Below are 7,773 nucleotides of genomic sequence, written 5' to 3'. Positions count from 1 at the left end.
GAGAGAGAGAGAGAGAGAGAGAGATAGTGCTCGGGCTGCTTTGAAACGTATCGGCAATGATCAAGCAAACACAACTATATATTTAAGAAAGAGAGAGAAAGGGGGAGGGGGTGCTTGTTGCATTAATACCTTCTTACAAATCTGTCATGACAAATCAAAGTGAGATTAGTACTTGTTCAACATAGCTTGCGTAAATTTCACCACAACACATCACAAGAAAAGCCACCCCAATCACTGTCTTAAGGCCAGGGAGTCCTCTCCACCCCTGTCGCCCTCTTACAGTATGTGGGATTTATGGCTAGATTGATGACAACACCAGAGACAAGCTATCAAGAACTTAACAAAAAAAAAAAAAACACCAAGACACTTACACATCATTGTTGTCCATTACTTCACGTTGGAAGGGAGACAAAGTATCCAAGCTTAGTCCAAATCCACCCTCCTTGATTCAGCGAATGTTGGGCTTACACTAGTAGGAGAAATGATAGATTTTCTACTCTCAATTGAATGATCACTCTCTCTCTTACAATGGCATAGATTTCCCTTGCTAATCCCCTATTACAACACATGCACATGCATAAGACAATGAGCTTCCACTCAAGAGCTCCTTCTAAAGAGGTTGAGCTTGGCTTCTCAAGCTATAGCATAGTGCTCTTGCTTATGGCTCCCCCCTTTTTATGCTAGCTACACCCTCCTTTTATAGCAATTTTGAAGGCTAGGGTTACTCCTCTAACCATGGTTGGGTTAGATTTTCAGCAATTTATCTAATTTCTTTTGCTTGGAATTATCAAGAAGTTGGTGGGGAAAGAGAGAGGAGAGAAATGGAGGTGATAGGACTTTTCATAGTGGGTTAGTGTTAGTAGAGTTAGTATTAATTTACAAATGGAATTGAATATTTACAATGGGAGTATCCATGTAGGATACAAATAAGGAAGAAAAACTCTTAAGAGGTAAGAAAAGGTGGATTTCTTACAAGGTTGATGCTCCAAGTGTCTTGAGTAGGGCCAATTTTGACGCTTGTTGACGGTCCACTAGCTTTGACGGTACATTTTTTCTCCACTCTTGACCTTCTTGAGAGCCAAGGTAATTGAAGTTGAGTAATCAACCACCATGATGCTGTCTTTTAAGAGAAGAGGCTGAATTTTGTGGTTTTTTGATAGATATGGGTAATTTGGAGGAGGAAAAATGAGACTAGGTGGTCAATTTTGGAATGGAATTGTGTGTGGGAGGTATGAGTTCACCATGGTTTCTCTTATTCTTCAAGGTTGAGGAGAAGGTGAGTAGTGTGCAGAGAGGAGTGGTGAGAGAGATGGGGATGATGAGTGGAGAAGTGTGTGTGAAAGAGGAAAATGATAAAGTGGAAGAGAGAGTGTGGCTGCATAGCATGGGAAAACTGGGGTCCACTAAAAAAATCATAGCTCACAGCTGGTAGCTCCAAAAATCATGAAAAAATTTGGGATGATTATTCAAAGCGTGGGCTACATTTTCTCTTTTGACCACCGCTCCAAATTCGGAGTGGAGATAGGTGCCAAAATTCTCACCAAAAAGCTTGTTTTTTATGCGTGCAAAAGTCTTTTAGTGGTCCCCTCCTTTGTTGAATTTGTACAATGCATCCAAGAGTGAGCCCCTCCTTTGTCATATTATAATACAAAGCATTCAAGTTGCCCTTGACCCATGCATGGAGGAGGATTATTGGTGAAATAAGAAATATATACATGGTGGGACTAGTGTATGGACTATTCATGGACTTTAGCTCAATGAGCACATGGTGTTAGAATAATGAGTAAAAATAATAATAAAAATATGGAGGAGTTATGGATATGGAAAGATATTGGAATCATATGATATGGTCCCTCCTTGAATTATTTTGGGTGAAAGAGGAAAATGTATGTAAGTAAATAATATAATAAAAGTAACCAATGAGTAGAAATCAATTTTTTGTTTTCACGAGGGTGAGGGTGAAAATGTGGGAGTGATTTGTATAAAGGAAAAATATGAGGTTAGAGTATGTACATATTGGCAAAAAAAAAAAAAAAAAAAAAAAAAAAATAAAAAAATAAAATAAATAAATAAATATATATATATATATATATATAAAATTATGGTGTAAGAGGATGAAAGAAGGTGTACATAGGTTTAATAAAACACACACCTAAGTAGAAATATTTAAATAAAATACCAAAATAATTATAAAAAATCCCTATATTTAGGCCATATATACAATGAAATATTTACACACAAAGAGGCCATAATATACTTTTATTTTTTTATTTTTATTTTTTTATTTTTTTATTTGGCTCACCTAGCCCAGTGACTAGCTAGCTGAGGGTTTTTAAGAAGATATGGGAAAAGTCCCGTGACTCACGCACGCCTATGTACAGTGAAATGGTAGGGATAGCCACAGTGTTTGGGTGATTTTGGTAGGGTGAGGTAACTCACTGTGGCAATTACAAAGAGCCGAAAAAAACGGCTATCACTATAAGGGTTAGGTATCATTAAGGTACCACCCTTTAGTAAATTCGAGCCATCATTTCACCCAAGGTTCAAAGCTTATCAAACCAAGAATCTAGCAAGGAAAAATGTCCACCCATTTTTACACCAAGGTTTAATAACCATTAGATACTGTTTTTTAAGTCAATCCAAGCTGGTTATACACCAAGGGCACCCCTGCCCAATAGTCCCAACAAAATATACCAAGGAAACTTCAATCATGCTAGAACTAGCCATAAGTGTGTGTGTGTGTGTGTGTGTGTGTGTGTGTGTGTGTGTGAAGCTCACCATAGATGCTCTCTATGTTTTCCACTAGCCACATGCCACCTTATCCTAATTCCTCATCCTATCCCATGCTTTTCAATCAAGCTCGAGCTCCTTTCACTTAGAATGGGTGCTAAAAACTCTTTGTTAGGTAAGACCCAAAGCTGATGGTTTACCCCAAAAGATTCAATTTTAATCTTACTAATGGGTAGGAAAGGAAAGACTTTGGAGATTTTTGGTACCATTTCTAAGAGGTTAGAGTCATTGAGGGAGCAGAGATTGCTCTGAAATTCTTTGATGTCTTCCAGAGTAGCACTATCCCTACAAAAGATACCACATGTTTGAGGGATAGTCGGGGTACTTATAAAGGTAGGATTGAGGCCGCATAGTTTTTTCAAAATGTTGGATAGATCAGCCCTAGCAGGCGAGAATGAGGCAAGCTCTTGTTGATATTGTACAACGAGTATGGGAAGCTGGGCTATGTATTGGAAAAACAAATTAACACCATCTTTTGAATCCGTGTCCAAGGTAGCCAAAATTTTGACCCAATCATTAAAAGATAACATGTGTAAGATAAACATCTTTTTGTCTGAGGCAAGAGCCGAGTCATGAATTAGTTGAGAAGCATTCAAGCTGCTAATACATCTGAGGACTAGAGAGATTGCCACAGAGATGGGTTCAGAGGATAATTCCAAAACCTTGCGAAAGAGCAAGGGTCTGCAATATACAAAAAAGTAAATGAGGCTATGACTACTTATTGTAGTAAGTAATACAATATTTGGCCTTTCTTGCCAGAAAAGGTCGGGTTCTAATTGCTAAGGCATTTTTTGGAGTGTAGTCTTTTAGGTAAAACTTAATCTGCTCTAGAATCCTTGTATGATTGTCAGGGTTGTGTTTTACTTTCATGCGGGCTGTCATTCTAAAGTGTTTTTGATCCTGAAAGGAAATATATAAACATAGAATTAGTCTTGTAGATTGGGTCTGCAATCCTTAAACCGGCAAAATAAGAGACTATGATAGCTGTGAGCTGGAGACCAGAAACATAGTCTATGAAGGCCACCTAACACCAGTCAAGCGGTCAAGGGTTTACAGAGTGAGGATCCAACTTAGAACTAAGTTTCAAAATTATTTTCTAAAGCCAACGTCTTGATTTGCCCATAGAATGAAAAAAACCTTTTGTTTAGGACGTGTGTGTAGTTGTTTTACCATAAATAATAAGACATAATTGAACTTTTACATTCAAAAGACAGCTGGCTCCAGAGAGAAGGAATGATAAGTACAAAAATAACTCAGTCTTAGAATCATCTTTCTACAATGTTTATATGAATGAAGCCTCATTCCAGTATACAGATATGAGAAGTACTTCCCTTGTCATAGGTGCATGTGTAATCATGTAAGGACAATTGCTTAAAGCCAAAAACAAAACCTCCAAAGATAAGATAGAGTCCTTACCTGCATCCATCCAAACAAGACAATAGATACGTTAGCCTTGATTGTGTTTTACAGGTATCTAATGAACTATACCAATAGTTATCCATGTCTATCTTAAAAAGTTTTTTTAGAAACCTTCAAGCCTAGTCCAAAGTATTTATATTCCAAAAAAAATTTATCACCCAAAGTTTAAGGGTTTTTTAAAAGGCCATACCACCTTTGAAAACCAGTCAACCAGCTCCATTGATGAAGCTCCAAACTCAATTTTCCATAAAGCAAAAGGAGCTTAAATAAAATTTCCTTTAAGAATATCAAACAAGTTTTTTTATTATTTATGACAGATAAAGTTTAACCCCTAGGGTTGATGGCATTCTCCTTCCTCAAATTTTGTATGTTACTTACCTTCATTCTCTGATGAGTAAGCCAGTTAGCAGAGATCTTAGATATAAACACAGTATCTAGCTAGACCAAGTGCAAAAAAGAAGTAAGTACGTGTGTTTTTTTATGCGCTTTTTTCAAGCCCATTCAAAGGAATGTTGAAATAGTATAGCATTACCTAAAAAAACCACTAATTCACCAAGTCTAGCAGCAGTATGCAGCTGGTGGGGATCCCACCCAGAACAATCCACCGAACAACTTTTATCCAAAAAGTCAATACGCAATAGGGAAACAACCACATTTCTTACAGTAATTCATGCGCTAAGTGAAAGAAAACTAGTAATTTTATCAAGTCCAAAAAGACCAGTAAACAATAAGGTACAAGCCAATCGTCTAACCCCCAACCAATGTTCAATGCAGAGCCACCATAAGCAGTAGCAAGATCATTAACTCATGTTCGCTAGCCCATTTAGCTATTACAATATAAACCTAGCCAACCCACGTAATGGGTTTTACCCGGTTAAGCAATAAGGAACATCAATCCTCAGAAGTGCCATAATTATTTATGCAAGGCCAACCACATGATGGTTTATTATACTAGGCTAAGCGGCCGGTTATGCCGCCCAATATTTTTCAAGTTTTTGCTTGTGTACCGTCATCATCAGTAAATAAAAAACAGTGAATGCCGGGTAAGAAAACACCTTTATCCCAAAAATTTGAACATTATGTACCTGCAATTTGTTATGAATAATAAAAAACGAAAAAAAAAACTAGTAAAGATACCATAATCATGCCCCAAACCAACCTTTCCAATTGTTTATCATATGATGCCAGTCATAGCCGACCACTGTAGTGGACCTTACCAAGCTAAAGAACAAGGAACAACGCCCCTTAGTAATGCTTGTTATTGTCAAACCGAGCCAACCATATAGTGCTCCAACTATTTATATCATGCACTGCTAAGTATAGCCAGCCCGATCATTAAGTATATCATTGATAAGTATAGGATTTTTATGTGACATTGCTTACCATTTAAACAAAAAAAATGACAGAAATGAGATCATTGATGCTAAGCTTAGTGGCCAACCTGAGTTGGTTGTATTGTAAGCTCCATGTTTGGTGCAACAGAGGTAAAAAAACACGCAGTCCTCACACTTAACGCAAGTAAAACACACGCAAAGCTAAGTGAGGGGCAGAATGTGCCCTCACCTCTCTAAATAGAAGAAGGAAGGCCGTCATCACTCATGGCTAGTTTCTTGTAGGAGTGTATTGAGTAGATCGAGCTCCCCCTGGGAACTTATGGATGATTAGCTGCTTGTGATGCAGTCCAGCACAGTAGGGTTACCATAGCACCTCATGGCATGGTAAATGAGGGCAGTAAGTAGTAATTTAGCCACTCCTTGTAACTATCATAATCGTTTAAGGGTCCTATCCCATATCTAGCAAAACAGTGTGGGTCTTTTTAAACCCATAGTGTTGACAATCTATGGCATAATACAACCTAATTTGATGCTTGAAAAAACTACAAGCAAGTAGTGAAGTAAGTGTGTGTGTGTGTGTGCGTGTGTGTGTGTGAAGATCACAGCAGATGCTCTCTATGTTTTCCACTAGCCACATGCCACCTTATCCTAATTCCTCATCCTATCCCATGCTTTTTAATCAAGCTCAAGCTCCTTGCCTCAACTTTGATAGCTCTTATAACTGGCAGCTCAATGCTATCAACTATGTTACCATCAATTGATGCCATAGTTATTGGCCCCGGTTGTAGTTGCGTAGCTCTCACCCTTGGCAATAGCTTACAGTTGCCCACAATTTGTAGAGGGCCACCTCTCTGCGCAAACTAAACCTCATCAGTTGTGTAGCTCTCGGCCTTAGCAACATGAGGTTGTAGTTGTTACAGTTGCTCACACTCTACAAAGGTCCATCTCCCCATGTAGGGTGTGGCTTCTGGCTCACCACACCCAACCACTACAAGTGCTACACCTGCAATTTCTAGCTTCCAGCTCACCACCTCGTGGCATCGTCCGTTTATCTATAACTATTCTAGAATGTTGGAAATAGGTTTGCAGGAAAACACACACAGCTTGGAGAAGATGAAGAAGCTCAAGGCACACAACAGAGGGTGTATTGGTTAGTGCACAATGGAAAGATAAGTTAGCCCTAGAGTGATGGGTGTATATACAATGCATGGGGAAAATTACTCCAGTGAGGGAATTAATGCCTTGGCGATCCTAAGTGTGTTCATACCATCACTAGCACATGTATATGGTAACAAATCCCCCCCCGGGTGTGATGCGGTGAACAAGAGCTAGCACATAGTGTATATGGAAGTGCCATGCTTTGAGTGCATGATCAATCCACAAAGGGAAGCAAGCCCAAAGCTTTGCTTAAAGCTTCGAACTTCTCACGAGGCAATGCCTTTGTGAATAGATCTACAAGGTTGTCATGTGTCGGCACGTAAGCCAAGTTGATCCCTCCTACTAAGAGTCTCTCTCTAACATAATGATAATGCACATCAATGTGCTTTGTGCGAGCATGCAAAAATGGGTCCCTCGTCACTGCCAATGCACTCTAACTATCAGTGTAGATGATGTTGGTAGTGTCCTGTCCAACACCCAAATCAACCATAAGGCATTATATCCATACACACTCAATTGTAGTGAAGACTTCCTTGTACTCGGATTCATAGTTGGAAGTGGCCACAGTAGGTTGCTTCTTGCTCAACCATGATATGCATGAACTACCAAGCATGAAACAAAAACCACTTGTGGACACTCGTGTGTCATAACAACCAACCCAATTCAAGTCCGAAAAAGCATGTAAATCTAGTGGCAATGATATCCCTTGGGATAAGACAAGCCAAGGTGTAAAGTGCCACTCAGATAGTGAAAAATCCTCCTGACAGCCTGCCAATGCTTAGACCCTAGGCTATGCATAAATCTGATAACATGTGAGGGTGCAAACTGAATATTTGGCCTCATATTATATACATAAATAAGGAATCCACTAGGAGTTTTATAAAGAGTGACATCGGCAAGATTATCAACATCATAAAGACTCAATTTCAAACATATTTCTATTGGAGTAGCAATGGGTTTGCAGTCCTCAAGTCCAAAATTACATAGTAATATCTCTATGTAGCTTTTTTGACACAACGTAATACCACCATCACGCTGCTTAAACTATATACCCAAGTAATTATGCAAAAGC

The 7,773-nt window shown here is 38.8% G+C and overlaps 1 pseudogene; it reads right to left on the bottom strand.

Moving 5' to 3' along the window:
* LOC147438100 (uncharacterized) overlaps window positions 1-6,310 on the bottom strand; it is an 18,689-nt pseudogene extending 12,379 nt beyond the window's left edge.
* Window positions 6,311-7,773: the final 1,463 nt, after the last annotated feature.

This window comes from Adiantum capillus-veneris, chromosome 17 (genome assembly GCF_014529385.1).
Source record: "Adiantum capillus-veneris isolate H3 chromosome 17, ASM1452938v2, whole genome shotgun sequence".
Taxonomy (NCBI): domain Eukaryota; kingdom Viridiplantae; phylum Streptophyta; class Polypodiopsida; order Polypodiales; family Pteridaceae; genus Adiantum; species Adiantum capillus-veneris.
The sequence above is the reverse complement of the archived record's forward strand: the minus strand, read 5'-3'. Positions and strand labels throughout refer to the sequence as shown.